Source organism: Octodon degus, unplaced genomic scaffold (genome assembly GCF_000260255.1).
Source record: "Octodon degus isolate 3935 unplaced genomic scaffold, OctDeg1.0 scaffold00221, whole genome shotgun sequence".
Taxonomy (NCBI): Eukaryota; Metazoa; Chordata; class Mammalia; order Rodentia; family Octodontidae; genus Octodon; species Octodon degus.
The window spans coordinates 3,425,933-3,432,230 of NW_004524797.1; the positions used below are offsets into that span (position 1 = coordinate 3,425,933).

Genomic DNA, 6,298 nt, shown 5'->3' on the forward strand with positions numbered 1-6,298 from the left:
AAAAAAAGATAAATAAATATAAAAAAAATAAAACAGATCCCCAAGGACAGATAAAATCCTGTCAGCATAAAACAGTGTTCAGTAGCTTTGGGTTTGTATATAGAGACAGGTCTTGTATTTGTGACATAAAACTCAGAGTCACAATATTAAAAGGAGAAATCCTTTGGTATTGCCCCTTACAAGTTATACCTTGCTCAGTGGGGCCCAGGTATCTGACACATGCTGCAGAAGCTAAAAGGTTATAGGAATGAAATTTAGTTGAGATGTTTCATAGTAGAAAGGATACAGAATGGAATTATAGACAGAAAATGAGAATAGTGATACTAGCAGTCTATAGGAACAAAGGCCAGTAGGGAAATGAGAGAAAAGTTATGCTTCCCTGGATCCAGACAGAGAGAAGGGACATTTCAAGCAACAAATGTACAAAGCTGCTAGAGGGGGAAAAAAGAAGGTGTTCATGATGGAGTCAGAGAAAGTTTCAGATTGAGGTGGTCATGAGTCTTCCTTTCTCAGCCTGAGGGAACCTATGTTAACTGCCATTATAAGGAGAAAGCCTGTTAAACTAGATGCTGATGCAGATGTGTCAGTAGTTAACTAGCCAGTGGCCCCATTCACCAACTGGAGAGTACTCAGTAGTTTTCCGAGTTCCTGTAATTCAGGTACCCCAGTAATAATAAGAATTGGCCAGATTATTTGAGATAATACCCAATGGACATGGAAGATTTAAAAAAAAAAAAGAGATTAAACCCCATGTTTAAGAGATCTTGCTAATAGACCTACAAAAAGTTCTAGCTAGTCTTTTTATAATTATAAACTTTAAAATATTATGACAATCCAGATCCTTCTAATGTTTCAATAGCTATTCAAAATATTAGACATCAAATCAATGGTATATAAGATGCTGAGATACCCTGGACCCTATGTTTATCATTTTTTATGGGAAGTTATTACTGTCTACTTGATACAAATCTTTGACTATATTCATAATTATCCTGTTGATGTGATTATTTGACCCATGCATGTTTAATTGTCTGGCTTTGTCACCTCCAGACTCAAAGCTATACACTCACCCAAGATAAAGATACCAGGTGTCCATTGAGGGCCTTTAGATAGAATCTATGGAGAGTATCTCTGACTGTTGGTTCACAACTATGACCCCTTTCAGCCTGAAGAAGCCAGAGCAGTCATCGCTCATGGTTCCCTCACAGAAGTTTGGGTTACTTCTTCAGAGGGGGGAATGTTGTAAGCAGGTGAAATATTATAATATTTCTATCAATAGAAATATTATAGGCAGTTAGAAAAGGTGAAGCCCTCAAAGAGACAATATGGAAGACAAGGTGACTTTGGAACTTGGAAGAGACACTCCAGTATGAGCCAGACCTCAAGACAAAAGAGGAAACATACAGCTAAATACTTCCCTAGGGATGGGCATTTGATATTCTAAATAGGTATCAATCTCTTTGAAAGAGCCCCAAAAGGGCCATTAACCCAACCCCAACAGGAAGAGACCTTGTTCTGTATTCATGCCCACTTGCTATGTGATTCCCTTCCTCATTTGGTACTGGATTTAATCAATTTTTCCTGAATAATGGTGCTTGTAATCTCATTGGTTGACCATAGTTTTGTTCCACTTTATGCCCACCTAAGCAAGTTCCCATGTTCTCCACCACCCTAGACCCAACTCACCGCATGGTTTTGGTATAGGGAAAAAATGATCTTGGTGGATGACCTCCAAATGATATAGGGGGGAAAAATGAAATTCATAACCTGAAAGGTACCTGGGATGAGTTTGTATTCTCTAAAACCAAAGAATGAATTTTAGGAACAAATGGAGGTTATGAGCAGAATATATTTATTAGGGGAAAGAAAGCTCCTGTCTGAGAGAGGGACAGGAGAGGGCTGTCAAGCCGGTGGTCCCTGGCAAGTTTTCTCTTACAAGGACTTTTATAGAGGAAAACCATATGGTGAGATGGGTCTAAGGTGGTGGAGAACATGGGAACTCGCTTAGGTGATCATGAGGTGGGACAAAACTATGGTCAACCAATGAGATTATAAGCACCATTGCTCAGGTAAAATTAATTCAATCCAGTACCAAATGGGGAAGGGAATCACACAGCAAGTGGGCATGAATACTGGACAAGGTCTCTTCCTGTTGCGAGTTGGGTTAGTGACTCATTTGGACTCTTGGTGATTGATACCTATTTAGAATATCAATCCCTGATACCCATCCTTAGGGAAGTACATAGCTGTATGTTTCCTCTTTTGTCTAGAGGTCTGGCCTAGACAGGAGTGTCTGTCTCTTCCAAGTTGCATAGTCACCTTTTCTTCCATATTGTCCTTGAGGGCCTGGCTCTGTCTGGCTACCTATAATATTTCTATCTAATTCAGCTGCCTACAACAATTTACTCCATAAAAGTCCCTGGAAGAGAGCTATTCCCAGAGAAAACCCACTAGGGCCCCCCTTCTGTCCCTTTCTTGGACAGGAGCTTTCTTTCCCCCAATAAATATATTCTGCTCATAACTTCCGTTTATTCCTAAAATTCATGCTTCAGTTTTAGAGAACATGAATTTGTCCCATATATCATTTTTCCCGTATGTCATTTGAAGGTCATCCACCCAGATCATTTACCCCCATATCACTTGGAAACATTATCACCAACAACAAATATTACTCATAAGGTTAGAGCTGATAATCATAAATATCAGATAGGAAAAGTGTTCATTAGAAAGCATAACACTGGCCTGGGAACATAGTTCAGTAGCACAGAGCCTACCTGGCAAGTGTGAAGTAGTGAGTTTGATTCTTGGTACCAAAATAAACAAACATACCCAATAACACCTTTTCTATAGGTGAAATAATTGCTTCTGCTACTAATAAAATGTATTGGGTAAAAAGAAAGTACCCAACACCCAAAATGAAGGAAGGGAAGTTTTATTTAGCTCATAATTGGTGGAGGTTTTAGTTCATACTCAGCTGGCTTCAAGGCAGAGTGGCTTAAGACAGAGAAAAGCCATTCATGGTGGTGGCAAGGAGCAAGAGAGAAAAGGGAGTGGCAGCAGTCCAGGCAGCTAGCTAGACTCTCTCCCCTCCTTACATTGTACTACAAATTACCTGCTCCAGGGCAAGTGCAGCATCCATACCCACAATAATCAATCACAAACTCCAGAAGTCACCCAAGACTGCAAGAGGCTTTGTGAGGACAACTAGATACAAACCGTAACATATCTTATGCCAAATTAAAGGCACTAATCTCATGTTTATAAAAACCAAGTAAAAATCTACAACCATCTTAAAATTTATTATAAAATGGCCTTGAGTGCAATGATACTTTTTACCTCCTACAGAAATCAATGCCAATAGATTTGCAACAATTACACATTCTACTAATATTTTGGACTTTCTTCTAAAACCATTAACATAACTAGAGACATTCCAAGTTTTAGGTATATGCTTGGCATTGAATAAATACTAACACTGAGAGCTGCTACACCCCATTAATGCTTTACTCTTTTCTAAATTGGAAAACAAAACACTGTGGAGCAGGGCTGGCCAAACAGCTTAGCGGATTAAAGTGCCTGCAAGCAGGTGAAAGGGCCAGGGGTTTGATCCTTGGGCCTGCAGTGCCAGGCCTGCCCCTGGGGCATGCTGAGATGGCAATTGAGACTGGGAGTGGTGGTGTGAGCCTGTAATTCCAGCACTTGGGAGGCTGTAAACAGGAGAATACTATGAGTCCGATCTAGTAGTGAGATTCCGAACACTCTGTAGGCCCTTTCCTAAAATACAGGGAAAAAAAAAACCCAACAACCAGAAAATACTAGAGAATACAGTGGTACCAGTTGCAGACCTGTTGACCCCATCTTTTGACCTTGTTAGCTAGCTACTTCTCATCCCAGCTCTTCTATCCTCTCCTTACTGACTGGAATGGAAATCTTTTCACCAGAAATGCAGAATTCTGCAAAAAGGCAAGAAGTGTTTATCTCAGGTAGAACAGAACATAATCCACCTGGAAGAAGACCCTGATGACAGTATCTGGCCTAAATTAATCATCTCAGCCTCCACCTGTTGTAACCCACCTGCTCTTTTGGCACATCTTGCCAGTAACTGGCCAACCTACTTTCCCTGAAATTTGATTGTGAATTAGTTGAAGCTTGGGATACTATTCAGAGCTTATAAAGAGTCTGTCTTGATTTTATTTGTAAAGTGTTGTGTCACATTATTGTAAAACAGCTATGGCATATACATAGAATGGGCTCTGGGCTTTCTGTAACCAACTGTCATATGCATTCTGCCTCATGCAAAAACTTGTTACTGTTGCTCAGCCGGATGCCTAGGAATTAGATTAAAACCTTTAGGAATTCATAAATGTTTTAATAAATATTCATCTACAATAATGATATTTAGAACCCTTTTCTCTTTATGCTTTGTTTAAAATAGATTTTGGTAATAGCATTGCCAGAGTTACTGATACTAATGAGAGCAACAGTTTCTACTACCACTTTCTGTTACAGTTAACTCCTTTGTTTCACTGTTAAAATATAAAGGAAAATATTGAGACTGGTTGTTGACCTGGTAGGTAGGGTTGGGCAATATTAGCCAGACTGCATAGAGAATAGCCTGTGAAAACCCAGTCATAACTGAAGCAGTTTTTCTACTTCCATGCAAAGTTTTATCTGATTATCATTTTAACCTCTTCTGTCATGAGAGAATGAAGCATATGGCTAGAAGAAATTTTCATACATCTCACTGATAAAATCACATCAGATCTTTTAAGCATGTAAAATGAGAGGTTATATATGCTTAGCCCCAGCTGCCCCAGTGGATCCTTTTGATGCTATGCAAGGATGTTCCGCAAATGAAGGGTGCTCTTTATGTACCTTTTACTTACTAGCTAAAAATAAAATGATCATGCTTCTTACCTTAGCACACAGATTATGTGAATGTTATCCTGAGTTTTCCACTAAGGCTCATACCACTGAGCAATGAGGCAATAGCTTTATTATTAGCTCACATTAAAATAAGACTATTTTCATATAAATCATGATTATTATGAGGAAGGAAACACTGCAGACAGCAACATAAATGTCATACTCAGAACGCTTCCATTACAACCAACACACCATTACTGCCAATAACATTCTATAATGAAGCAGTAACTACAATAAAAGTATATCATTACTAGGACCAAGATTTTATTTTGGCCATATATACAAAACTTTCACTGAGATGTTCTCTGAGATTATAATGTTACCAATATTACTTTATTGATATTAGAATGGTCCATTATTAATAGTGACTTAATCATACATGAAACTGTGTTAACCATTTCTATAGCTGTCTCTACTGCAGCTACATTTAACATCTGTCTTACTGTCAGCTAAATTAGCAACATAGAATTTGCCTTATTTTCACCAATATTAACTAAACCACATTTAAGCATACCTAACAATATACCCACAGCATACCCAATGGTATGTAACTTTCAAAATTAAAAAAAAAAATGTAGTGCTAAGAGCTACCTATGTGTATCTATATCTATCTATCTATCTATCTATCTATCTATCTATCTAAAAAGAAGCAATTAAAGTAATGATAAAATGAAAAGGTATTAGGTGCACTAGAAAGTTTTCTTTGCAACATAGCTGTGAATGTACTATCTAATCATAGATGGCCTGGAAATATCAATTACAATATGCAACTATTCTGTGTGACAGACTGTTAGTACTCAACATTTCTGGAGGATCTAACACATGGGGAACATTTACATCTTTATTTACTTGTTATAAATATATTTAATTTGCATATATCATACAATGGTGTATCTAAAAGCATTTCTGAATCAGCGGTAAAAACAGATTTTAATGGTAGCTGCTACTATTCGTGTGTTGCATAAGACAAGCAGTAGAAGCTACCATTAAAATACAAGGTGTTGAAGAATATTTCACAGGATATTGTGTAACGTTATATTGTACTTCTTTATAAGTACTTTACTGTATAAGGTTTGTTTTTTCTTTTTTACTTTTTTATGTAATTGGTACAGAGTCTTACTACAAAGCTATGACTCTTGGACAACCCGGGGCCCGCGGATCCTGAATAGACCCAGAGCACAGGACCTGCATGTGAGTGAGACTGCCTGGGGCCACGGGATCCTGAATAGACCCAGAATGCAGGCAAAGCAAGCAAGTGAGTGAGACCACCCAGGGCCCAGATCTTCATTCAACCCAGAGTACAGGCCCAGCAAGGAACCCTTCAGCAGAACTTCCTGCAAAGAGGCTAGAGGCAAGACCCACCCAGCTGATT

At 38.5% G+C, this 6,298-nt stretch overlaps 1 long non-coding RNA gene across 1 annotated transcript in view; it reads right to left on the reverse strand.

Annotated features, from left to right (window-relative positions):
• The window catches only part of LOC111813763, a 10,449-nt gene extending 5,680 nt beyond the window's left edge, over nt 1-4,769 (reverse strand). The window contains exons 1-2 of the long non-coding RNA XR_002818937.1: nt 4,758-4,769; nt 3,269-3,279 (exon numbers count right to left, since the gene is read on the reverse strand). This is a non-coding gene — a long non-coding RNA (uncharacterized LOC111813763). The remainder of the gene's footprint in view (nt 1-3,268; nt 3,280-4,757) is intronic.
• Between the last annotated feature and the right edge of the window lie 1,529 nt (nt 4,770-6,298).